Source organism: Arvicola amphibius, chromosome 11, assembly GCF_903992535.2.
Source record: "Arvicola amphibius chromosome 11, mArvAmp1.2, whole genome shotgun sequence".
NCBI lineage: Eukaryota > Metazoa > Chordata > Mammalia > Rodentia > Cricetidae > Arvicola > Arvicola amphibius.
The window spans coordinates 64,458,499-64,485,098 of record NC_052057.2 but is presented as its reverse complement, the minus strand read 5'-3'; positions in this window follow the sequence as shown (position 1 = coordinate 64,485,098).

Here is a 26,600-nt window from a genome sequence, read left to right as displayed (position 1 = left end):
GGAATAATAAAAATTGGAGAAAAAGTCTTTCACATAGAAGAGAATATCAATTGGTTATCAATACCAAATGTTCAGCCCTGAAAACATACACTCCGGTAACATTACACAGATTGAGCAAGTTGTACTTAAATGTTTTTATACATAATGAATATATCCATATCAAAAATTAATTTAAAAGACCATGTGTTTTAAAAAAGAGCAAAGGGATATATGAGAAGGTTTGGAGGGGTAAAGGGAAGAAATAAATTATTTAATTATATTGTCTCATATTCTCAAAAAATACTAATATGAAAAATAAAATAGAATCGTACATATATATGTAGAATTCACACGCACACATACACACACATATATGTATATATTATATACATATATGTATATAATATATATATATATGCGTGTTGTAAGTCAAGAAGATGCATCACCAGTTAAATGTCAAGGAAATTTTGTTACTATTAGCATTTTATTTGCATTAGAGGGAGATGAGATTTATCAGAAATAAATATAGCTCTCAGCTCTAATATAGAAGCTTCTCTTTGCATAAAATGGAGAGCATCCCAGAAAACCTAATCTAATCAATATGCAGAGAACAACAACAGATCATGTGGTACCCAGCTCTAATGTTAACATTTACTGTACAACTTCTGCATACTCAGGGAATACCATGGATGAGGGAGAAAAAATTATAAGAATGATATGAATAGCAAGTCTGTTGTGAGATTGGCTTTTTTTAAAAGGACAGGGAAATTACAATTAGGATACCCTATTAGCATACAGCCTAAGAAGACCCAAATAAGAGAATTGTAATTGACATGCTAACATCTCAAAGGCTCTATCCTTATACAAAGAACCATAAGCAACAGATACTGAGAGGAGAAAATAGCTTCTCACAGAGATGAACCCTAATTGATTATTCTGTACTAAATGATTAGTCCTGAAATCATATATATAATGTGTGTATGTGGTTTATGTATAGTTTGTATGTATTTGATAGGGAATAAAGAGAGGTATGAGAAGGTTTGGAGGGAGGAATGCTAGGGGAAATTATGTAACTATAATTAAATAAAAATATTAAAAGGTAAAAATGGTATATGATATTTGAGTGATTCATAAAGTTGTGGTCATATGTATATTAATATATTTGTAGGGGTTGTTCTTCTAAGATTGTTAATTGACTTAATTATCTCTGCCAGTTGAACAATGACTTTCTTAAAACTTTTCAATATAATTGCAGTACTCAATATTTCTGCTTTCTGAAATGGTGTGTACATGCTACAATTTGCCTACTATATATTCTTGATGTATAGATAGGTATTTATAGTTCTTCCACATGGCTGATAATGGTTCTTCTAAGTACTTAATTTAAATGGTCTATAATTTTGTACTTCTTATGAAATATATTATCTGCTACAGAGATATAATGATCAGATGGTGTGGCTCTTACATACTACAGCAATAAAACTAATGAACTTTTGTTGCAGTGACAGTCTTAGTATCATAATTACTCTGAAGCCAATTACATTTTTAAAGATTTAGTATAGCTACTCAGCATAAATAACTTTTTGGAACATACTCATAAAATAATTTGACATACTTACCTTTGAGTTCTAAAAGTATAATATTAAAAATTCATAGTTTTGACAGAAGCATATGAACATAATCTACAAAATGTCTAATGCAAAGGTTGACAATGCTAAAATAAAATTGAAGAAAAATGGCACAAAGCTGCCCTTGTGTGTCCTCATTTTCTAGTTGACAGAAATAATGATGATACATGAATTTTGTACTAATTATTTCTGTTTTTCAATGTATTCTAATGTGGACACTGAAAATGTCACACAATGCTTGGTCATTGGAAGAACATGCATTGCTACTTTATGGAAAGGACTCATTGATGAAGGTAGACATTGAAATTTATTACCCCATTGTTAACTCATACACAAGTGTCTCTTTTTTTATTAGTCATTGGATAACCATTCCAGCCTTCTCAAACCGAGTCTTTATAAACAATGCTGCAGAGGCATTTCAATTGTATTTTAATAAATAAGACTGCCAGAAGATCTGGGAGTAAAACAGTCCCACTGGTCAACCTTACAGATCAGGTTATGGTAAAAACCTTTAATCCCCGTAGCCACAGTAGCTGCCATAGAAATTAAGTGCTACATGCCCTTAATCATAGTGGTGCACGCCACTAATCCCAGCCCTAGAGAGGATTATAAAAAGGGAAGAAACAGCTGGCAAGACACAGTTCTCATTCTAAGATTTCGGAAGACAGGATCACCATTTCAAACGGAGGTAAAGGTAAGAGATGTGGCTGGATGTTTTGCTTTTCAGATTCTCGGGTTGAACCCCAATTTCTGACCCTGAGTTTTTATTAATTGTGCTTCACAATGCCAAGTTTCACGGGCAAAGTGGTAACTGATAACCTTATCATGGCACACACCACACAGGAAGCCAAGGAAACTGACCAGAAAGTTTTATCTTTTGAATTTTACCATCAGCCATTTCCAGATCTCTTATGAAATAACTGTAGCTACTCTTAACCATGGAGTAATTTTCATTATTTCAAAGAAAAAATTTACTTGGATCCATCTAACAGCTCTGCCTAAAACATGTGTTCATCGTGGTCTATGTTTGCTGACAATGATCTTTGCAGTTCCCTTTCAAAGTTCACCAAAGCCCCACTTTGTCCACACAGAAAGCAGCAAAACATTTGTTCCATTGCATTTAATGTGAAATTTTATTTGGTTGACTTTTTTTCCCTTAACAGGAGTAGAGATTAAGGAGACTAAAACTAAAACACTATGCTAAACACAGCTATAAATTATATATGAGTTACTGGTTTATTATAAAATGTTATTTGTAAGTATGCATTCCTATATGCAAATATAGACTATGCTTCCAAAAATCTTAATATATATGAAAAATGAATCAAACTAATGGTTTCAGTGGTTTTCTTCTGTTATAACATTATGTTAAAATGCTGTTTTTAACCTAAGCTCTTCTAGGGTGATTTTCATTGTAAGAGTTTTTATAAACATGTCAACATGTGCTCTGTAATATATTTGTAGAGATGAAGGATTCTTCTAGAAAATTTTAAAGAAAATTCCATAGAGAGATCTTAATTTATTCATTAAATGTTATTGTGTAGGACAACAGACAAACAAAAACTCACAAGATTTGTAGCATGAATAGTTTTACTTCTTGATATACTTCAGAACTGGCTTAGTTAATAATTTTCACAAATTTTCTTTGTCTTTTTAGTATGTGTAAATGTTATTTTTCTTACCAATGTTAAGACTTAAGTTTTTTTTGTTGTTGTTTTGCTAGACAGGATTTAGGAATTACTAAGTTTTAAACCAAGATAATATACATAAACTAAATCAGTCTTACCTTATCTGTAAGATTTATAAAGATCACCTATATAATTTAAAGAATTGATGAAATAATTTTTGTTATTTCCTATAAATCAAGTTAATATATTACATAGATGGCATTCAGTTTATCATGTTCATGTTTTTGATGGCTTTGATGGGACAAATGCAGGCCAGAGATTATAGAGGTAACGATATATAAAATATGCATGGGTCTGAAGATGAGATTCAGTAGGTAGAATGCTTACCTACCAGGTACAGATGCCTGCATGTGATCCCAATGGTACATAAAACTGGATATGATGGCACACATTTATACATGTGTAGGAAAATTGGATGATCATCATTGTCCTATGTTTTATAGTAAATTGAAGGCCAGTCTAGGCTGCAAAAGACCTTGTCTCGATATTTTTTATTTTGCTATCATGAAATTGTGATTATGTTCAAGCATAGGTATAAAATTTATTTCATAGTGTAACTTTGGAATTGTATTACATACGTAATAGCTTCAGAAACTGGAGAGTTAAACATATTGTAGCTCTCCAGCCGTTGAGAGGAGTATTGAGTAAAACAAGATTCTTTCGGTGCTACAAATTTGCCTTTGCTATGTTAAAATCTACACAGATAAAATGCTCACAGAGACATTTGTGAAAGAGCACAGATAAGCTAGATGCCATTCAGATGAGCACCAAGAAATTATGTCAAGACTCTTTGTTTTGTGACTGCAGGCAGTCTATCAGCATCCCACCTCAGTCTACAGGCTCTGTGGAGCATTCTTAAATCATGCAAGTTTTTTAGTATTGAATTGTTAGCTTCCAATATACTAGCAAGTCTTGAAATAACCTTTTTTTTTAAAAAAAATACACTAAAATGTATTGGCATTCATTGATAGAACATTAAAAGTTATTGTCATTAGTTCTGTCAACAAAAGCACAGACAATAGATGATCTCATAAATGCAAACCCCGAAAGAAGGAAACACACAAAATAACATCACCAACAACAAACAGAAAAAAAAAAAAACAGGAGATAGCAATTACTGTTCATTAATATCCCTTAATTTAAATGTACTCAATTCACTTTTAAAAAGACATAGGCTAACAAATTCGATATTAAAACAGAATCCATCCTTCTGCTGCATATAAGAAACACACCTCAACCTCAAAGACAGATATCACCTCAGAGTAAAGGGTTGAGAAAAATTTTTCCAATCAAACGGACCTAAGAAACAAGCTGGGGTAGCTATTCTAATATCTGACAAAATAGGCCTCAAACTAAAATCAATCAAAAGAGACAAAGAAAGACATTTCATATTAGTTACATCAAGAGGAAATCTCAATACTGAACATCTATGCTCCAAATACAAGGGCACATTCATATGTAAAAGAAATACTTCTAAAGCATAAATTACTCATTAAACCCCCCACACTAAGAGTGTGTGACTTCAATACCCTACTCTCACAACTGGACAGGTTTGTCAAACAGAAAATTAACAGAGAAATAAGGGCACTAACAGATATTATGACTGAAATGTATTTAACAGACATTTATAAAACATTCCACCCACTCTAAGTTTATGCCACGGTGATCTGATGAGGCACAGTGGATTACTCCTTTTTTTTTGTCTGTGGATGCTTGCTTTGTTACTGAGAATGTGATCAGTTTTAGAGACGGTTCCATGAGGTGCTGAGAAGAAGGTATATTCTTTTTTGTTTGGGTAGTATGTTCTATAGATGTCTGTTAAGTCATTTGACTCATTATATCTGTTAGTTCTTTTATTTCTCTGTTAAGATTCTGTCTGTTTGACCTGTCCATTGTCGAGAGAGGTGTGTTGAGATCTCCTACTATTATTATGTGGAGTTTGATGTGTGATTTAAGTTTTAGTAATGTTTCTTTTACATATGTGGGTGCTCTTGTATTAGGGGCATAGATATTCAGGATTGAAAATTCATCTTAATGAATTGTTTCTGTTATGAGTATAAAGTATCCTTCTCCATCTTTTCTGATTGATTTTAGTTTGAAATCAGTTTTGTTAGATATTAGGATAGCCACCTCCACTTGTTTCTTAGGTCCATTTGATTGGAAAACCTTTTCCCAACCCTTTACTCTGAGGTAGTGTCTATCTTTGAGGTTAGGTGTGTTTCTTGTAAACAGCAAAGTTCTGGATACTATTTTCATATCCATTCTCTTAGCTTGTGCCTTTTTATAGGCAAATTGAGTCCACTGATAAATGATATTAATGACCAGTGGTTGTTAACTTTGGTTATCTTTCAGTAGTAGTGTTTGTGTGTTTCCCTTTATGGGGTTGTGCTGGTAGGGTGTTATCAAATGTCTGTGTTATTGTGGTGTAGTTAGCTTCCTTGGCTTGAGATTTTCCTTCTAGTAAGGCTGAGTTTGTGGATATGTATTGTTTAAATCTGGTTTTGCCATTGAATATCTTGTTTTCTCCATCAATGGTGAATGAAAGCTTTGGTGGGTATAGTAGTCTGGGCTTGAATCCATAGGCTCAGTGTCTGCAGCACATCTATCTAGGACCTTCTGGCTTTCATGGCTTCCATTGAGAAGTCAGGTGTAATTCTGATAGGTTTACCTTTATATGTTACTTGACCTTTTTCTTTTGCAGCTTATAATTTTCTTTGTTCTGTATGTTTTGTGTTTTGATTATTATATGGCTAGGGATTTTGTCGTTTATTTGTTTGTTTTTGATCCAATCTATTTGGTGTTCTGTAGGCTTCTTGTACCTTCATAGGAATATCCTTCTTTAGGTTGGGAAAGTTCTCTTCAATAATTTTGTTGAATATATTTTCTGTGCCTTTGAGCTGGAGTTTTTCTCCTTCTTCTACCCCTATTATTCTTAGGTTTTGTCTTTTCATGGTGTCTCAGATTTCCTGAATGTTTTCTGTTAAGAATTTGTTGGACTTAGTGTTTTCTTTGTCTTCAGTGCCTGAGATTTTTCTTCTATCTCTTGTATTCTATTGGTTATACTTGTCTCTGTATGTGGTTCCTGTTTGTTTACCCAGATTTTCCTTCTCAGAGTTCCCTCAGTTTGTTTTCTTTATTACCTCTATTTCAACCTTCAAGTCTTGAACTGTGTCCTTCATCTGTTTGATTGGTTTTTCTTTGAGGTTTTCTTGGGTTTCTTTGAGGAATTTTTAATTTCTTCCAGCTTTCTTTTTGTCTTATCTATTTCTTTAAGGGAGTTTTTCACTTCCTCTTTAAAGGTCTCCATCATTTTCATAAAGTTGTCTTTAAAGTCATTTTCTTCTACATGTTCTGGGTTAGGGTGGTCAAGTCTCACTGTTGTGTGTCTGCTGGGTTCTGGTGTTACCATGTTGTTTTTTAGGATGTTGAGGAATTCTTGCATTAGCGCCTACCCATTTCTTCTTTCAAATGAGGCCAGCAGTGTCTTGGCTTCTTGGTCTAATCCTTGCTGTGGCTGTCTCTTAGGTCCACTCAGTAATGGCCCAGGTTGTGTTTTGCAGGATTCCAGGGAGCTCGCAGGGAATGGGAGGGTGGGAGTGGGGTGGTTTGAGGGCTAGCCTGCAAGCTCCATGCTGGCAGCTCTTATGTCCCCCAAGTATTGGCACAGGATGTATGGCAGGGTTCCACAAAGTTTGCAGGGAATGGCTGGTTAGGAGTAGGATGGATTGAAGGCTAGCCTGCAAGCTCCCTGCTGGCACCTAGAAATGCCAAGGGACCTGGGGAAGACCCCCTGACTTTTCTCTCAAATGGAGGTCTTAGGGAGTTGGGGGTCAATCCCGGGTCATAGGACCGCTGCCTACTTTCCTCTTATGTCCCCCGAGTATGGGTGCAGGATGTACGGCAGGGTTCCACGAAGCTCGCAGGAAACAGAGGGTTGGGAGTAGGGTGGATTGAGGACTAGACTGCCTGAATGAATTTTTATAAAGTCTTTATTGTGTCATCTCATTTCCACCCTTATTTCCAAGGCAAGTTGGGTCAGAAAGTAAAGTTTTCCTATGAAAGTAAAGAAAAGAGAGGGGCAAAGTCCTTATCCCCAGGATCAGCTTCTGATCTAGCCTTTCTCACCCAGGACCCAGCTTTTGGCTTTGACTCTGATGTTTGTGTCAGACAGAAGCAATGGGCCTCACAGCAGGCCCATGTACACAATCTCATGTACACAACAATGAAGAAGTGAGAAAGACAGACTAACAACAGCACATATGTTGGTGTAGGGACAGGAAGTTTTTCTTAAAATTACACATGAATTGCGAGAGCACGCTGGTCCTAGGTTAACATACTGATAATGCATGGGGTAACACATGGCTGGTAAACTCAGTAGATTATACACAAAAGAAATATATGTACAGATGTACAGATTGTGTCGATTCACCTTACATAACAAATGCATACACAGTCAATCCTTTCACATAAAGCCATGACGAAGACAGTAGCAACTTTAAGCAGTGTTTGTAAAAGTGACCTTGGCATCTTAAATTGCCATGGCAATCAGAGAACAGTCAATACTCATAAGCTCTTATGATTTTTACCTTATCATCTGTACCCTTTTGTTCTTAAAATTCTGCTTCAAGGAAGAGCAGTAGGGATGGGAGAAAACCTGACTGTAGCATTTTGTGTGCGTAAAGTCTGGAGAGGCAAGCAGGCATGTGATCTGAGGTTGCTGTTAGGTTTAATTCAGCTCCCTCAGAGAGAGCTAAAGCACAAGGCCTGAAAAGCGAAAGGCCATGTACTTTCCTTTTTAGGCCTCAGTAGATTTTCCAGTGGAGCTTTGAGTTCCAGAGCCATGGCCCAGTTTCCCTCCTGACTTGTCCTTCCATACTGATTGGCAGCCTGCACTGTTTCCTATGCAACTTACCCAAAGAAGTGTGGTGTCATTTTTTTCTATGATAAAACAAACTAGCATTTTTAGGCACAATGAAAGAGCAAGCTCCTGGCCCATTTAAGTATACAGCATCTTCATTTCCTTACATTCTGAAACAAATGTCACAAACTTTTCTGTGAACTGCCTTTAGAAGTGACCCTTCCTTGGGTAATCCACATTGCCATTACTAACAGATTGCTAAATTATTGATTAACATGGTTACCTCTGTGTCTTTCACAAATAGTATCCTGAATACTGCACATGTGAATTGCTGTTTCTTTGGAGAATCTCAGAATCAATGTCAACCACCAAATTAATTATAACAATATGGTGGTGCCATGTGCTGCTGCAATATTCAAGGTCCTCTTGAACACATGTAATGAGAGGCAGAGTCACACAGAAAGTTTACATGTGCTGATTCAGAGAGAGAAGGAGAATCAATAACTTGCAAAGCCAGTAAACATCAAGTGCACAGATAGTGTCAGTAAACTGCTATAGGATTGAGGGTAGAGGGAAAACTGCCTTTTCTCATAGTAGAACAACCCCACACTTTAAAAAAGCAGTGACTAGATTAAATCTGTATTTTTCAACACTTCTGAAAGTTGCAAGGTAGGTGGAGAAAAGTAGATGTTTCCTGGAATTGGAAAGGAGAGTTTCTGTCTTGAATGTAAGCAGCTGTGAAAATCCACAAGTGTCTTTCCCTCCAAACATACCTTGTTAACATTCATGTAGGGAAAAAAGACCTCAAAGCTCAGGAGGCTGAGGAAGGAGCCTTAAGTGGTGCAAGCTTTTGAGAAAGTAAGTGCATGCTGCTTAGGGGACTCTTCAGTGATACCGTTTCTTGTTACTCATTCAAGCCTTTGAGTGACTGTACTTCTTTAAGTAACCTAAACACACACATTCTTCCATTGCTGTGTCTATGCCATCTATCTGCCATGAATGGAAACTTCTTCACAATTCCCAGAAGAGGTCACCAGACAGGAAAATAGAATGAAAAAACATGGAGTTCGCATTCCAGTTTCCTAAGAAATAGAAAAACTAAGCTTTTCCACTGACCAGAATTATAAAAATTATTATTACACTATTTGGTCATCATTAATGATGTAAACTACTTGACACAAACAATTTGATGCACATAGCTGAATATAAGAAACAGTAGTCACATAAAAATGTTATTCAAATGTTCATGATATATAGCTATGACTCATTTAATAAGATGCTTGTTTGATATGCAGGAGACCATTTACCCACAGGGTTACATAAAACTACTTATGGTGTTACAGGTTATAATCCAGAGCCGTGAAGATGGAAAAAAAGAGGATCATAAATTTAAAGTCATAATCTGCTACACAACAAATTTGAAAACAACCTGGGCTTCATGAGACCCCTTCTCAAGCACCACAAAAAAACATCTACAAAGCTCTAATAGTATAACCACATAGAGCAGAAATCAAGGAACTCAAATGGCTGAGAAAGACTTATAGAAAAGTTCAGCATCCTTAGTTATCAGAGCAATAAAATCAAAACTATTTTAAGATTCCATTTTACACATGTCAGAATGGCCAAGGTCAATAGCACAAATGACAGCTTATGCAGATGTGTAGCAGGGGGAACAGTTCTCCATTGCTGGCTAAAGTAATACTCCAACCTCTATTGCTCTTCCTCAGAAAGATGGGAATCTATCCACCTCAAGAGCCAGCTGTACTACTCTTGCGCATATACCCAAAGGAGGCTTCTATGGGAATGACATTTACTCAACCATGTTTATTCCTGCTTTATTCAGAATAGTCAGAAATTGCAAACAACCTAGATGTCTCTCAACAGAAGAACGGATAAAGAAAATGTGCTACATTTACATAATGGAGTATTACTCACCTCTTAAACAAACAACATGAAATTTGCTGGCAAATGAATAGATTAAGAAAAAATCATCCTGAAATGCCCAAGGCTAGAAAGATAAATATGGTATGTATTCACTTTTATCTGTATGTTAGTCATCAAATGATTGATAACCAGGTTACAATCCATAGACCCAGAGAGGTTAGGAATAAAAGAAGGGAATAGGTGGGAACAGATAGATTTCCCTGGAAGCAGAAAATAGAAGACATTTTTATGGCTGAACTTGTGTCAAGTCAGGGAGTGGCAGTGAGAAAAGAAAGATTGGGTGGAAAGGGGCACAGAAGCTGTAGTTGAGATTTGAGGGGCAGTATGGAAAAATAAAGATTTGGAAACAAATGAGAGAGAAAGAGAGAGAGAGAGAGAGAGAGAGAGAGAGAGAGAGAGAGAGAGAGAGAGAGAGAGAGAGACAGAGACAGAGAGACAGAGACAGAGAGACAAAGAGGAAGAAGAAAGGAAAGAAGGAAGGAAGGAAAAAGGAATAAAGGAAGGAAGGAGGGACAATAAGCATTATGTATGGAAATGAAGTATATAAAGGAACCTCACAAAGTTGGTTGAACTTTCCAATATCAATTACCTTTAAACAGAAAAAAGTACAAAATGTGGTATATTTGGCTGAATTTTATGAGTATACCATGTAATGATTTTGTTCCCTCACTTTTAATGCAACTGCTAAGAGGAGACCCAATTTTAAACATCTGAACATGAACATCAGTAAATGTGTTTAGAGTTTAATGAGTTTTATCCGCACTCCTCTTGTCAGAGTTGGTGAGCAGCATGGTAATGTAACCTCATTAAATTAATACTTGTGACGAAGATGGAAATGACCACTGCATATCAAAATAAATAATGTATCACCTTGTATTCCATGGCTTCTGCTGCTTGAGGCATCTGGGGAAATTAATAAGGGTTACTTGTGTCAATCAGGCAAATCAGAAGTAAAAAGAAATCTTCAATTAATCATGGTATTTTACAGAAATCCCTTTGGAAAAAAGCCTTATTAATAAAAAAAGTTTTGCCTTCTGTTGCAGTTGACAAACAGTGGTAAGTTTCTCAGGGGACATCATGGATGAGAAATTTATAATGAACTATTCCTTGTAAATTTCTCTAAAATCATTCCAGCCACAGATTCTTTCCTGTTTTGAGGCAAGAAGCCCTCGGGGCTTCATCGAAAGAGCTTGTCCTTTTGGGCCTCCACAGGGGGAGCTGGTCATTACTGAACAGGTCCTTTGTAGCATGCTGCCAGCTGCTTTCCCACTATAAAGCTGAAACATGCCCCTTTCACCAGCAAATATAGCTAATCAGGACACTTCCTACAATGTTCATAGGGATTAAGTGGTGACTCTACTCTATTACCAACCCCAAGATACTCACAGTGCACACTAGACAGTGCCATATCCATGCTCCGTATTCTAGTCAACATCTTGCTAGTCCTTTGTGGCCACCTATAATTTTTATATAGCCAATGAAAAGGACTGAATTGGAATGAGCACTAAGTGTTACATTTCCTATTAGTGTGAGCCTGCCCTCCCTCGTATGTGCAATGCCTTTTTTTTGCAGTGTTAATCTTATACATTTTCATTATAAAAAAAAAATCACATTATACTTACAACTAAAAATAATTTCTCATCTATTAGCTATCTCAGAAATCCTCCATTCCTCCTTCACTATATTATGACTATTAGTGGACAAAGTAAATGGTTTATCCCATAAATTGAAACACAAGAATAGTAGTAATTATCTATGAAATATGTCAACTTTGGAATAGAAATAACTGGGCATGACTGATTCTTAAACACCTCAAAAGTATATTTTGAATGTTCTTGGTGATGGTTAGCATTGATATATAATTTTAATAAATGATAATATTCAGCTATGCTTCCATGTTTCCTTTACATTCTTCTTAATTTTTTTTACTTAAAATATTTCCCCACTTCCCTTTCCCCCTCCAATCCACTTAATGTCTTATCCCCATCTCAATATGGCCTCTGCATCTTTAGTTGTTGTTTTACACACAAGCACACACATTTGTGTATGAAATCATAAATAAATAAATTCCATGTATTGAGCTTTTTTACTATTACCTGAATGTGTATGATTTTAAGGATCAGTGCTTGGCATTGGAAAAGCAATTCAGAGGCTCATCCCTAAAGAATACTAATTATTTATTGTTGAAAATAATAATTTTAAAGGTCTATTTGTTATGCAATAGGATTAAAGTAAATTTTAAAGTGTCAAGGGTGAGGTTGGACATGCAGACGAATCAGTAGAGTGCTTGCTTCATATGAAGCCTGTGTCAAATCCCTAGCCTGTATGTTGACACTCTTGAGAGCTTCAGGCAAAAAGAAGAGAAGCTAAGGATATTTTTCATACCTAAGTAGTCTAAGACCTCTTCGGCTGCAATAGACACTATTTCAAAAAGTGTAAAAAGAATCGAGGAATTTCAATACAACAATTTGTTATACAATTCCCCATAGAGTCACTTAAAGAATTCATATATACCACAAGAAGGATATATATTTATATATAGATCACAGTGGACATATTAAACTTATATTTGTTATTAGGGTACCATTTGTCAGTCTGGATTGATTTTTCAGTGATAGCTAATATGTATTTTTTAAACTACTCTATATAATTTATGTGTGGTGTGTTCCATTTAGGAAGATAGCTGTACTTACTAATATTTTTGTAAAGTTTCTTCTGAATTGTAGTATTTTCAAACTTTTTGAAACATAAAAATGCATATGTTCAAAAGTTTAATTATTTATCAAGATGTTTGAACATAAAACCCAGTTGTGATATATATTATTGATTCAAGTGTGCTTTACAATATATATAATAGTCATAGCAGACTTTTAAAAAGATAGAGGACATAAATTAATATTTTATTGTCACAAAATAATATTTTATTAGAAAAATAAAGTTAGAGTACTCTGAGTTGTATATAAAATTTTTAGTTCCTGTGATAGGAAACTTGGAAACTCATTTTAAAGTTTTCTTCTTATGTGTTGCAAAATTTACTTTTTGGTGGAGTATCAAATCATATCACACAATGCTCTCTATTATTTCCATTTATCTGTGGTAGACCCTACTTCTTTACACTTCTATAGCAACAGGGAAGTTTGAGTGATGGATAAAAACAGACCAAGTCATTATTATTATAATTCTTTTGTACAAAAATAGCTTCTAAAGATACGCAGAGAAAGTACAACTGAAGTGTCAGTAGAAGGACAGAAATTAAATGTAGATCCTGATCAAATTGCAAGCTTCCTACCGTGCAAAGCAATAATGTTTATAAATCTATCTGCCATGACTTTCTAGTTGTCAGTGTAGGAAGATATTCATAGTAATAGCATTAGTCCTTGTCTTTTGTTAAACATAATTATTTCTCTAGAAGAAGTAGGTCTTTTAGTAGAATGGCTCCCTGGAGAGAAAAAGAAAAGGAGATTAAGGAAGGGAGTTAAGGGAGAGCATCTATAGAAATTCATGAAAAGATCATCACACAGGCAATGGTATCTCCTCATTACAAATCAGGAATATTTGTAATCTGAGAAAATACAAAGCGTTCTACATTAACAGGGCTAAAGGTCTAAAACTACTTTTAACAGCATGTGACTTAAAGTGTCATAATTTCAAGTCCCAACTGAAAGGGAATAGTAGGACCATTTCATTGTTTCTGTGTCAATGAATATGAATTTATTTGTAAGTCACTCTTGTCATTTTTTTCACTCTGTGTTCAGCTGAACAACATATATTGTAAGATTTTTTTACCAGACATTACATTATATTTTGATTTCTATATTAAGTAATGTTTAGATACTAATAGGCACCAGAAAAGTTCAAATATTTCTTGTTGTAGAGTGTCAGGCAAAACACCCCAGTTATTTTTATTAATTACTTACTATGTACCCCCATAATAGCCTATATAAAGTTAAATAATTTTTTTATAAATTAATCAATTAACTAATCCTTTTCCTCGCCAGTTCACAGTTTTCCCTCACTATTCTCCTCCCAGTTTTTCTCCCGATCTCACCTCCCCCATCCACTCCATCATTCATCCCTTCATAAAAGTACAGGCCTATGTATATATATATATGTATATGTGTGTGTGTGTGTGTGTGTGTGTGTGTGTATTAGTCACACATGCTATATCTAGTTGCAGTGAGACGAGGCATCTCCTCTCCTATTAAGCTGCTGACAAGGCAACCCAGAGGAAGGAAAAGAGTTCCAAGAGCGGACACCAGAATCAGAGACAGGCTCTCACAGGAGACCTAACGAAAGCCAAGCCACACAACAGCAACAAAATTTCGGAGGTCCCAGATCAAGTTCATGCGAGTTCTATAATTGGTGATTCACACTCCATGCGAGTTCTGTAACTGGCGATTCACACTCCATGAGCCCGTATAAACCAAGGTCAGTTGACTTTGTATATTTTCCGGTAGTGTCCTTGATCCTTCCGGCTCACTAATCTTTCCTTCCCCTCTTCCATAGGAGTTCCCAAGGTCCACCTAACATTTGGTTGTGGTCTCTGAATCAGTTTCCAACAATTGCTAGGCGAAACTTCTCTGATAACAATTGGGCTGGTCTCAAATCTCTAAGTATAGCAGAATGTCATTAGGAATCACTTCATTAACTTTTTTCTTCTTTTTTCCCATCATGTTTGGTTCTACTCTAGGTCCCTGGGCTGTGCAGCTGATCATATTTTAAATATTGACTGTAGTCCTTTTTTTTGCCATTGTCTAGTTAGTTTTTCATCTTTTGAGAAATATTATTATTTGATACCATATTAGGTGTGTAAATTTAAAAATATGAGAAAGAAGAGTGAAAAAGGTGCCCCCATAAATGTTTAAATTCTATTTGGAAAAAATGTACCAAATAATATGAGTGAGTAATGTCACAACCGATGTTTCTGACATGGTGTGATGGTAAGGTAATGAAAATTTTTAAGCAATTAGGTGACATCAGGTGTGATTTATGTTAAGATAATCCTCAAATGACTAGGGCTACACTGAAATATTCCAGACAGAAGGATGCAAAGAAAATTGAACTGTTAAGTAGAAGAATATCTAGGAATTATACATACATCTAACTTTATTTTTTAAGATTTATTTTAATATTTTAATTGTGTGGGATTGAGTATGAACACATGAGTATGAGTGCATGAAGAAGACAAAAGAGCATGTGGAATCCCCATCAGCTGGAGTTAGAAGTGGCTATGAACTTAGGTGCTTGGAAGAAAATTGGAGTCATCTGAGAAATGGTGCTGCTCTTTATAGTTAGTTCAGCTTTCTCCCCACTTTCATCAAACTTCTCAAATGGTGTTGTTGATATACAGCAGCCCTTGGTTATCTGGTAACCTAAGGAAAGGAAAGTTTACATTCAGTGAATGTCTCAGAAATGCTTTTAGGTTAAAATAGCACTGGTTTAGATTGCACTTAAGCAACATCTTCAGACTTTAATGAATCATGAGAAGCTATTCCCAGGAGACTGGTACCATCCCTGTCCCAGGATTTGAGTACAGACTTCCTCTAGACATGTTTTCTCTATTGTTCTAGTTTAAAGTATGGAATTAATTAACCTAACCACCTCCATTTTATACCTCAAGCTCCTCTAACCTTCCCTTCAACATCCCTACCTAGGATACTTTGCATTTGCTTTCTGTGGTCATGGGAATGATACACTTCAAAGCTATCTCCAAATATTAGCCATTAACAAATGAATCACTTTCTGTTTCCTCCTGCATGAAATTTTCCAGCTTCACAATAACTTTTCTGCATTTCTACTTCTTCTTTCAGTATTCTATGACATCATTGAAGAGTAGACCACGTTGGAGGTCAGTCATACTTCCTCAGTGCATCCCAGGAGAGAAAGTAACAAAAAGTGGTGAGACTGTTCATTTGAGGAGTTTCACTTCCTACCTATTGGTCATATAACTACATTCACTTGAAATAGAATTAAATTGCATGGATGCTCCATTTATAACTGTTACCACTGTTTATGGCAACACATATAAAATAGACATGTGTCCTTTTCCTTTAGTCAAAGCACAAGTTTCTCTCAAGGCATATAGTCATCAGATGAGGATCAATACCACCCAGAAAGAATATAAATAAGAGGACATTTAGTTTTGTTATAGCTGTCAAAACTGAAGAAAACTTAAACAACTAACACAGCCAACTACTGAAAGAGAATTGCCAACAAAATTCAAGCTCTACCTCAATGCAAAGCTCATGCAGGCTTTAAAGACACTGGTTAACAGATTTCCTGCACAGAATAATTTGTCTCCATGTTGTTGCCAATTTGAAAATTTTGTACATATTTTGACCAGGTGAGATAGAGTGCCACCACAAAAGGCAGAAGAAAATGAAAGGAAACTAAACTAAACTACATTAAATTTTAATGAGAAAATGACCTTCCTTTCTCATTCTTTGTTAATTACTTTGAACATTAAATAGACATCAAAAGATTAGAGGAAAAACATAATGTCATTCTGGAGTCTGCCCTTCAGCAACACTGCAGGACTCTGCTCCAAGAGCCAGTCTCTGGACACCCCTGCTGTTACGTTTTGCATTTGTGATGATTCTTCATTTACTTCTGTGTCGTAAAGATGCTCTGGAATAGGCAGTTTCTCAAGCAAATACTATAAGATGGGTTGATTTTTCATCTGTGTGTGTGTGTGTGTGTGTGTGTGTGTTATACTCTGTGTTGTGTGTGTGCATGTGTGAGAGAGAGAGAAAGAGAGACATTCCCTGGTTTGTATATTTCTTTACAAGTGTGCATGTATATGTATATGGAAGCCAGAACTCAGCTTGGAAATATTCCTCTGGAACTACTGGGACTGGCTTTTCATGTGCATACAGGAGATGTGATTTCAGGACCTCATTCTTGTGTACCAGGTACTTTATGGACTCTGCCAACTCCCCATGCCTGATAGCCATTCTTGTGGCATGTTCCTTTCTTTTTGTATGTAAGTATGCTTTTTTTTAAAAAAAAATCGAAACTCTGTACAATAAACTACATATTCATCTATCAACTAGCAATAAAATAATTTAATTAATTGCATTATTTCTGTTGTAGGAGAGTGATTGTCTTCAAGATTACTGTCCGGTATTATTGCAGATAGTCTCTGAGTATTCACTAGGATTTTTCTGAGGTTCTTATTTGGAGTTCTGGCTAGAACGTTGTAAAAAAGTGCACTATTTCAGCTAACCAAGTTGGAACAATTTTGAGCAGCTGGTGCCCAAAACAGGTCTTACAGTAGTGCTATCAGCATCATGATGTCGTATCAACCAGGTGGAACATGTTGTTCCATCTTCTTCCTGGAAACTTCAAAGATTATTGCAGAAAAATTAATTGTTCATTGTAGGAAAACTTAAACATTATTTATAAAAATATATTCAATGAAAGGTATGATAGAGACAAAAATAGGTCTGAAGAAAAGTAATTTTTTTCTAAATTCTCTTTTCTTACTGTCCTATACCATGGCTCCTGACATAAGACAGAAACTTTGAATTTTTATTTTAACAACATGCTTGGATTTAGAGAAGGACAGAGCCAGTGTCCAATTCTAAAGCCAGCTTTGATTTTTAAGTCAGTCATGTTTATAATTTTAGTTAGTATTTATAGATTCTTACCCTCAGATGACTTGTCCTCATAAGTGATAATTATTTTTGATTGATGATTCAATCAGGATAATTATAATTTTCTCTTTAGGAATCTAGAAGTCCAGGCTCTCTTAACTTTTGAATATGAGTATTTCCTGCAAAGACAAGAACAGAACCCTGCCCCAACCCTTATGAGGTTTCCTTAGCACCTGAATGGTTGTCACTTCTGTGGATGAGCTGTCATTGCTCTTGCTCAAAAGATTTCTCTTTTTCAAACCAAATATTTCTAATTTTGAGAGCATCCATAGTTTTTCTTCTCCTGTGGAAACAAGAGCAAAATCCCTTTCCCAACATAGCACATCTCCTGGCTTCCATTGTGAGGTCAACAAATCGTTGAAATACAACAGCTGATTTAATTAAGAAGAATTTTCTATTATCCAATGTCTCTGCTGCTATTGTCCCTTTCTCATTAGTGTTAAGAAAATTTTAGGTTAATAAAGTATTATGTAATCTATTTCTGGGAGTATTTTCCATCCCTTTCTGTTTAACGCATCCTTTATAGTTTGATTTTATCTTTTTTATAACTGCCTGACCTGTAGGATTGTTTGGTGTACGTGTAATATGCTTTATATTATAAAAAGCAAAACTTTCATATTTCTAGAGACATATGCTGAACCGTTATCTGTTTTTATTTGTGCAGGCATACCCATGATAGCCATAACTTCTAATAAATGTGTGATTACTAAATCAGCCTTTTCTGAGCTCAAAGCAGTTGCCCATTAAAAACCTGAATAAGTGTCAATGGTATGGTGTATATATTTTAATTTTCCAAATTCTGCAAAGTGGAACACATCCATCTGCCAAATTTTATTCCTTTGAGTACCCTTTGGGTTACTCCCTATATGTAGTGAGGTGTGGTTATAGAAAGAGCAAGTTGGTCATCTCTTTATAATCTCCTTATCTTGTTACCATGTAATGAAAATCTCTTTCTTTAAACCTTTGCTATTGACATGATGTTTCTTATGAAATTCTGAGACCTTCAACACATTTCCAATCAGCAATCAAACAATTTCTGCATTACCTTGTGCTAGAGGACCAGACAGACCAGTATGGGAACAGATATATTTTATGTATATGGAATAGAGCCTATCCCTGATTTTATCTTAAACCTGTATGAATAATTAAGTCAATTTTGTATCATCTGGCATAAATTCAGAGGTTTCAATATGCAAGACAACTCTTTCTGTATATTGTGAATCAGTAACTATATTAAGAGTTTATTTAAAATCCTTTAGTACCATGAGAATAACATATAATTCTTCCTTGAACAAAAATATAAGGGCTTTGTTCCACCTTACTTAATTCTTCTAATCTGTAACCTGCCTTTCCTGATTTATTTGCATCAGTATAGAATGTATGGGCTCCAGTTATTGGTGTGTCCTATACAATGTAGGGAAGGATCAAAGTAGCTCTCTTAATAAGGTTAATTCTATCACTTTTGGGATAATTGCTGTTAATCTCTCCTAAAAAAATTAGCTCAAACTCTTTGCAAAGATTCATTGTCTTCCCATTTTTTTAAAATTTCATCAGAAGTAAAAGGCACTATAATCTCTGCTAAGTCTATACCTGCTAATTGACAAAGTCATGATTTTTCTTTTATAATTAAGTCAGAGACTTTTTCCACATAAAGTTTTAATTTTTCACTAGGTTTATGTAGTAAAAAGATCCATTCTAAGATGATATATTCCATTTGCATTAAAATTTCTGTGGGGAAAATTCTGGAAGGCAATATGACTAGAATGCAATTAAGATTTGGATTCACTATATCCACATGTGCCTCCTGTAATTTTTCTTCAATGGCAATTAATTCCTTTTCTACTTCAGCTGGTAATTCTCTGGGACTACTTAAATCTTTGTTACCATCTAAGGTTTTGTTTAAATGAACTATTAGATCAGGTGTTATCCCAAAAGCTGCTCATATACTGGAAATGTCTCCAAACAATCTTTAAAAGTTATTAGGACTTTTCTCTCCCCATCTTCCCTTGGCACAGTCTTGCCCAACCCTCAAGTTCCCAATTTTGCCTGGCGATCGAGAGCGGGGGGAGCTCGGAGGAATGGGGTGCTTGGGATATAGGAAGGGTGGATATGAGAGCAGGGAAGCATATATCTTAATTTAAGGAGCTACCTGAGGGTTGTCAAGAGACTTGACCCTAGAGGGGTTCCCAGGTTTCCAGGGAGACGCCCCCAGTTAGTTCCTTGGGCAGCTGAGAAGAGGGAGCCTGAAAAGGCCAGTTCCTATAGCCATACTGATGAATTTCTTGCATATCACCATAGAACCTCCACCTGACGATAGATGAAGAAAATGACAGAGCCCCACCTTGGAGCACCGGACTGAGCTCCCAAGGTCCTGATGAGGAGCAGAAGGAGAGAGAACATGAGAAAGAAAGTCAGGACTGTGAGGGAACCTCCAGCTGGCGACAGATGGGGAAGGTGACTGAGCCCCACATTGGAGCACTGGACTGTGCTCCCAAGGTCCCGATGAGGAGCAGAAGGAGCGAGAACATGAGGGAGAAAGTCAGGAACGAGAGGGGTGCGTTCACTCATGGAAACGGTGGGACAGAACTAATGGGAGATCACCAACTCCAGTTGGAATGGGACTGATGGATCATGCGACCAAACCCGTCTCTCTGAGTGTGGCCAACAGCGGGGGCTGACTGAGAAGCAAAGGACAATGGCTCTGGGCTCTGATTGTTCTTCATGGACGGGCTCTGTGGGAGCCTTCTCAGCTTGGTCGATCACCTTCCTGGACCTGGGGGTAGTTGGGAGGACCTTGGTCTTAGCATAGAGTGGGGAACCCTGATGGCTCCTTGGCCTTGAGAGGGAGGGAGGGGAGGTAGGGTGGAGGGGAGGGGAGGGAAGGGGGAGAAGGAAGGGAGGGAAGGGGGAGAAGGAGGGGAGGGAGGGGGGAGGAGGAGGGAAGGAGATGGAAATTTTAAATATAAAAAAAATAAACCATGAGAAAAAAAATAAAAAGAAATTAAGCATGGAAAAAAAAGTTATTAGGAGTACAAAATGAATCTCTCTTAATTTGTACCTTTTATGTTCTTATTTTCTGTAAACCTATTTTATAACCTAGGTAATTGACAGAATCTCTTCTGTATAGTTTTTCAGGAGCAATTTGTAATTCCTATTTTGACAAAACTTTCTTCTTCAAACATTCTTTATAAAGTATATATGTTTGAATTAGATAACAAAAAGTCATTCGTGTATTGGTAAATTATAGATTTAGGAAATTTTTTATGTATTATTTCCAAGATCTGAGGTACAAAGTATTGGCAAATGGCGAGGCTATTGAGCATTCCCTTGGGATTACAGTCCTTTGGTATCTCTTAGTAGGTTGAGAATTATTGTAAGTAGGCATTGTGAAGGCAAATTTTTCTTTGTCCTTTTTGAATAAAGGTATAGTGGAAAAAAAAACAATCTTTTAAATCAATAACTATAAGATGCCGTCTTTTTGGTAATAGATAAAGCAGAGGGATTCCAGATTGTAGAGGGCCCATAGATTGAATTAACTTGTTGACAGCTCTTAGATCTATCACTATTCTCTATTTACCAGATTTCTTTTTAACAACAAATGCAGGAGAATTCCAAGGTATGGTTTATTTTTCAATATGGTGGGCATCTAGTTATTCCTGTACAAACTGTTCTAAAGCCTGCAGTTTATCTTCAGTTAACAGCCACTGTTTAAACCATACTGGTTACTCAAACCATTAAAGGTAGAGCCACTGACACTACTAATGGTTTGCTAGTTGCCTTGTGTTCATGTACAGCCTGAAAATTGGTGATCTTTGTATATAGTTCCTTATAACATCTTTCCTAGAATTATGAATTTCTGGGACTGCAGAAATGTTAATCTGAACATTCCATTGCTGCAGCAGGTCACAACCCCAAAAATTCACTGCAATATTAGCCGCATACAGCCTCAGCCTTCCTCTCTATACTTCAGTCCCTATACATTCAACCCATCTCTTGCTTTGTTTCACTAGAGAAAGGGTTTTAATTCCTAGTAATTGAACATCTGCCTCTTAAAGAGGCCAGTTTGGATGCCAAAATTATAAAGTAATGATACTCACATCCATACCCATGTCTATCAAACCCACAAATACAATCCCATTTATATACACTCTTAGCTTTGGTCTTTGATATTTTATAGAAGTCTGCCAGGATATATATTTCCTGTTTCCTATTGAAATTTTTGATTTATCCTCCATGCTTATTCCATCATCTAGAACAATATGGTCTTTTACAGAAGGCTCTGGATTTTTTTAATTTTCCTGATGAGACATGTTCTCCACAGTGACTGGAAATTACTGGACCACTTTCGACTTGGGGCCCTGTGAAAGGCCCCCCAAGGAGCTTCCCAATGGTATCAGGTTGCCTTGTCTGCCTTTTGTTGATCTTCATTCATTGGTCCAATGTCGTCCTTTGCTACACCTTCTATATATACCTGAAGGCTGAGTTCTCCTATTGTTGTCATTCTCAGAGGAGATACTACTCCTAGAAATTTCTTGTCTATAAATGCTCCTCAGATGTCCTATTCTACTACAATGAAAACATTTGGCATTTTGATATCTCCCCATTTCTTTTGAAATTGCTTCTCCTACCCAAGATTCAGTATTATAGTCAAATGTATTAATGTTTATTATATGCAGGATCCATTCATTTATAGGTGCTGATCTAAACTTTAAGGGCCCAAGTATGTTTTTTATATCTACATTGGCATTTTCAAAAGCCAGATATTCAATAAGTACTTGTCTAGCGTATGGGTTTGTTAGTCCTATTTCTACAGCCTTTATAAAAAGTGAATCTTTATAAAAAGCCACGAAAGGGTTATCTCTGGCCCTGCTTAACCCTGGTATGAAATTCAATTCTTTTTTTTTTTTTTTTTTTTTTTTGAATCTTGAATCCTGTCCTAAGAATTTAAGGCTGCTTCATGGCATACGGACAAGATTTGTTCATTGGAAAGAGCTTGAGCCTGAGGTCAGCATAAGGACCTTCACCAAGAATTTATCTTGGGAAGTCTCAAGTCCTTTTGCTTTTCCCTGTTGTTCTAAAATTTTAGCATCTTCCATGAAATAACATTTAAACATCAGTTGAGGCCTGTCATCCAGGACTGCTGAAACTAGCTGAAGCCAGTTGTATGGCATCAATTTAATTCTAGAAGCCCATGTCTTTATCATCTCCCTAACAAATGTGGAATGGAAGCCATAAGTTACTACAGCTTGCTTAATTTCTTTTAGCTTATTTATTCCTATAGGGATCCACCTACCTTCTTTGGATCCTTTTGGCCTTTAGAACTTGATGCTTTGTCAGAGTAGATCACAGGGTAGGAAGCTAAAACTCTGGATAAGTCATCTCTGACAGATACTAGTGATGTTAATTCCTGCCCTTGTATTTTCTTTTCCTGCACATCAACTCTAATAATTTCCTTAATCATTTCAAATCTTTTTATTACATTCTTTGGTAAAGCCTGAATCTCCTGGCCTGTATAAATCTAGTGATTTCATTGAGGCACCTAGCTATTCTGTACATGTGATTCCAAGGTTTGAAGTTTTTTTTTCTTAAATATAACATCTCATCCTTAGACATTATTTGACTAGCATGCAGATTGCCTTCCTGGAGAGATATTCTTATCTACTAACCTACCATAGCTTATTAACAAATTCCGATTACCAAATTCAACAGTATGAATTCTTTCAGATAGTTTCTCAGTACCCTTTGACATGGGTTCAATTTTGTTTGTCAAATTAATGTTACCCTTTTCAATAGTATTAGTTTTTTCAGGTAATTTTCGATTTTCGATGGTATTAATCCTTAGTCTGTAAAGATGGTATCATTTCTAAAAGTGCCTCATTCTTGAGTCTGTTATCCACTATTTTCTTAAGGATATAATATGAAAAAATAACTGAGTCCCAGTATCCAATAAATGGATGTATCACAATAACCATAAAAGCCTTGCATAATACAATTTGTAATATTAACATATTAACAAAAATGTTACTAAAATTTTCTATTTTAACATTTTCTACAATTATATAACTTTAAGTTTCTTGAGTGATTCATTAGTAAAATATTTACCTTATGGAATGAGGTCCGATAAATTGTTTTAGATGTAATAATTCTTATTTTCCTGCAGGTATCCTGGTTGTAGAGTTGCAACCAGCTGTACAACCAGGTGCCAAGAACAGTCCTAAGCCACTTTGGTATTTTTTTTTTTGTGTGTGTGTGTGTGTGTGTGTGTTTTTATTTTTTTTTTATTTTTTTTTTTTTGCCTTGGTGCTGGTTAAATACTGAGAAATATGCTTTGCTTGACAAATTAAAAGTAATTAAATCAGTTCCATAATTGGATATGTGTATTTATAGTATAAAAGGTCACACCCAAGTAGGCAGGTAACTTAAAGGCTACTGGCTATAGAAATTCCTACAGTAAGACACCAACAGAGAATAGAAAGCATTCAACTGGAGTTCTCCACTGAGATCTGTCTCCATGTATGAACTTCTAGTGGCTGAACTTTTTCTTTTTACTGTGTGTAGTTTTATATCATGGGAAAGGCAATGGCAAGGTCCATTTTCAGAATTTTTTAGGAACAGGCTATTGCCGGGGGAGCTCCTTCTGTCCCCTCAGCCCATAGCCTTTAAGATACCAGCACAGCGGGGTGTGGTCTCTTCGGTGTTCTTTCTCTTGCTTCTGGCTCCCATTCAGGCTGTGGGACTCTGTTTCCTCTTTGCTATGAGAGAACTGTTGTTTGGAACAGTGATTTGTAAGTTTTTCCCCTTAAATAAATAACCTTTTTATTATCATTCTTAACTGGTGTGGGATTGTTTTGCTGCTTCGCGCTATGTTTTTTATTTTGGATATTTTGGTGTCCTCTACACTCCCTGTCACAGAGTTGAAAAGCAGCTCATTCCCAGACAAGCGGCTTTGAGACAAACATTTTGAGGTCAGAAAGAGTATAGGAGGAAGCAACCCTACTTCTAGAGCAGAGCAGCACATGTCAACTTACCACTACAAAGTATTTTTTTTAGGATGTCTGAAGACAATATGAGGGAGTGAGTCAGTCTTTTCAGTGAAATCCAAATTTAGGGACTGATTGATGGCTGCTTGTGAGGCTTCTGCCCACTGACCCATCCTGCATCCCTAGGTTCATTCTTCTTAAACAATGGAAGAAAAGTGTTTCTTTCTGTTGTCACTCTTCTTACAGCCTACTCAACGCCTTCTTTTTGAAACAGAATCAAATAAAAGCATTTTTATACTCGAAAAGAATAAAGAAAGCTCATCAACTATTTACTACAGTTTTAATGATGTTTTATACAATATAGGCAGGTGATTGTGATGACCCAGTCATTGAACACATAAAGGTTACAATATAACTTTTGAGTTTAAAAAACAAATCTATCTTTTATCCCCCCCACAAATACACATTCAATTTATCAGTACTGTTACCATAAGACAAGGTCAGAAAAGCGCTGGGTTCACTGTGGGAAATGAACCCTGATTTTGTGCTGAGATATATGCAAAACAAACCTTCCTGACAATAAAACGTCCTTTTTAAGGCCTTTCTCTTCATCTTCAATTGAAGGAAGTAGAAGTCCTTGTTGTTGATGTAAGTGAAATTTTCTGAATAAAGCTTAGCTAGGGAAAGCAAGTATTCTCCCTAATCCCAGTTAGGAGGCCAGTTTTCACTTAGCCAGTTTCTATACAGATAGTTGTATTCATTTTTTCCTTTGATTCTTTGCTGATTTGCAAAACCCCATACACATACCAACAGACATTACTTAGATTTAGCTAATGATAAGGTCTGAATATCAAAGGTATGAAGAAGGGGAATGAATGCGAGAATGTCACTATATCTTCTGTGGATTATTCAGAGAGGAAGTAAAATTTTTTTTTTTTTTTTTTTTTTTTTTTTTTTTTTTTTTTTTTTTGGTTTTTCGCGACAGGGTTTCTCTGCAGCTTAGAGGAAGTAAATTTTAAGTTAGAATTCAAAAGCCTATTCTTAATGTGTTGCCATGTGGTAAAACTGAGATTTTAAAAAAAGAATAATCTATTCCAAAGGAAGCAATCATATGTTTTTTATGCCTTAGAATATGAGAAAGTGGCTAACATTGGGAAATTAATCTTTGGGGATTCTTGAAAATTCCAAAGGTCTCTGTGGAATGAATTAGACTGAAGTTAGGGATATAGAGTGGACATCAGTATAAAGAATAAAAGAAGGCCAAAATCCCAACAATATTCTCTTGAGCTAATAAAATTAGAGATGAACATTTTTGCAGAATGTAAAATTCATGATTATATCTGATGAGGCTTTTGAGTTCAGATTGAACTCTTGGAGATTTCTATTGACTGCAATGTACAAAAATCAGAACCTTCTTGACCCAAAATTAGTCACTAAAATAATCTGTGTCTTGGAATCAGGAGACCAAAGCTTGGTAATGATTCATTATATGTATTTACAATAACAAGTAGAAACGAATCAGGTTTGCTCTTTAATATCAAAATCACAATGCTTGGTCTTTGATAAACCAAGTGTTTTCTTTTGGTTTTGTCCTTTTAATAGTCAGATTTATACAAATTTATTTTTCCTGAAGAAAAACAATCACCTAAGTACCCTTCCCATTCCTGTCTTTTATTTTTTTTCAAGCATTCAACAGATTTGTAGACACAACTATAATTAAGCAACATGGTTCTTAACTGTCTCTTCCTATAAGAATTTGTTAAAATCTTTTGGCTCAAGACTCCGACAGTGAATCCCTCTGAGTTCAGGATTTTGCACACATCATTCATATTACTACTGAGTAGAGGTGGTAGATAGATAGATATCCA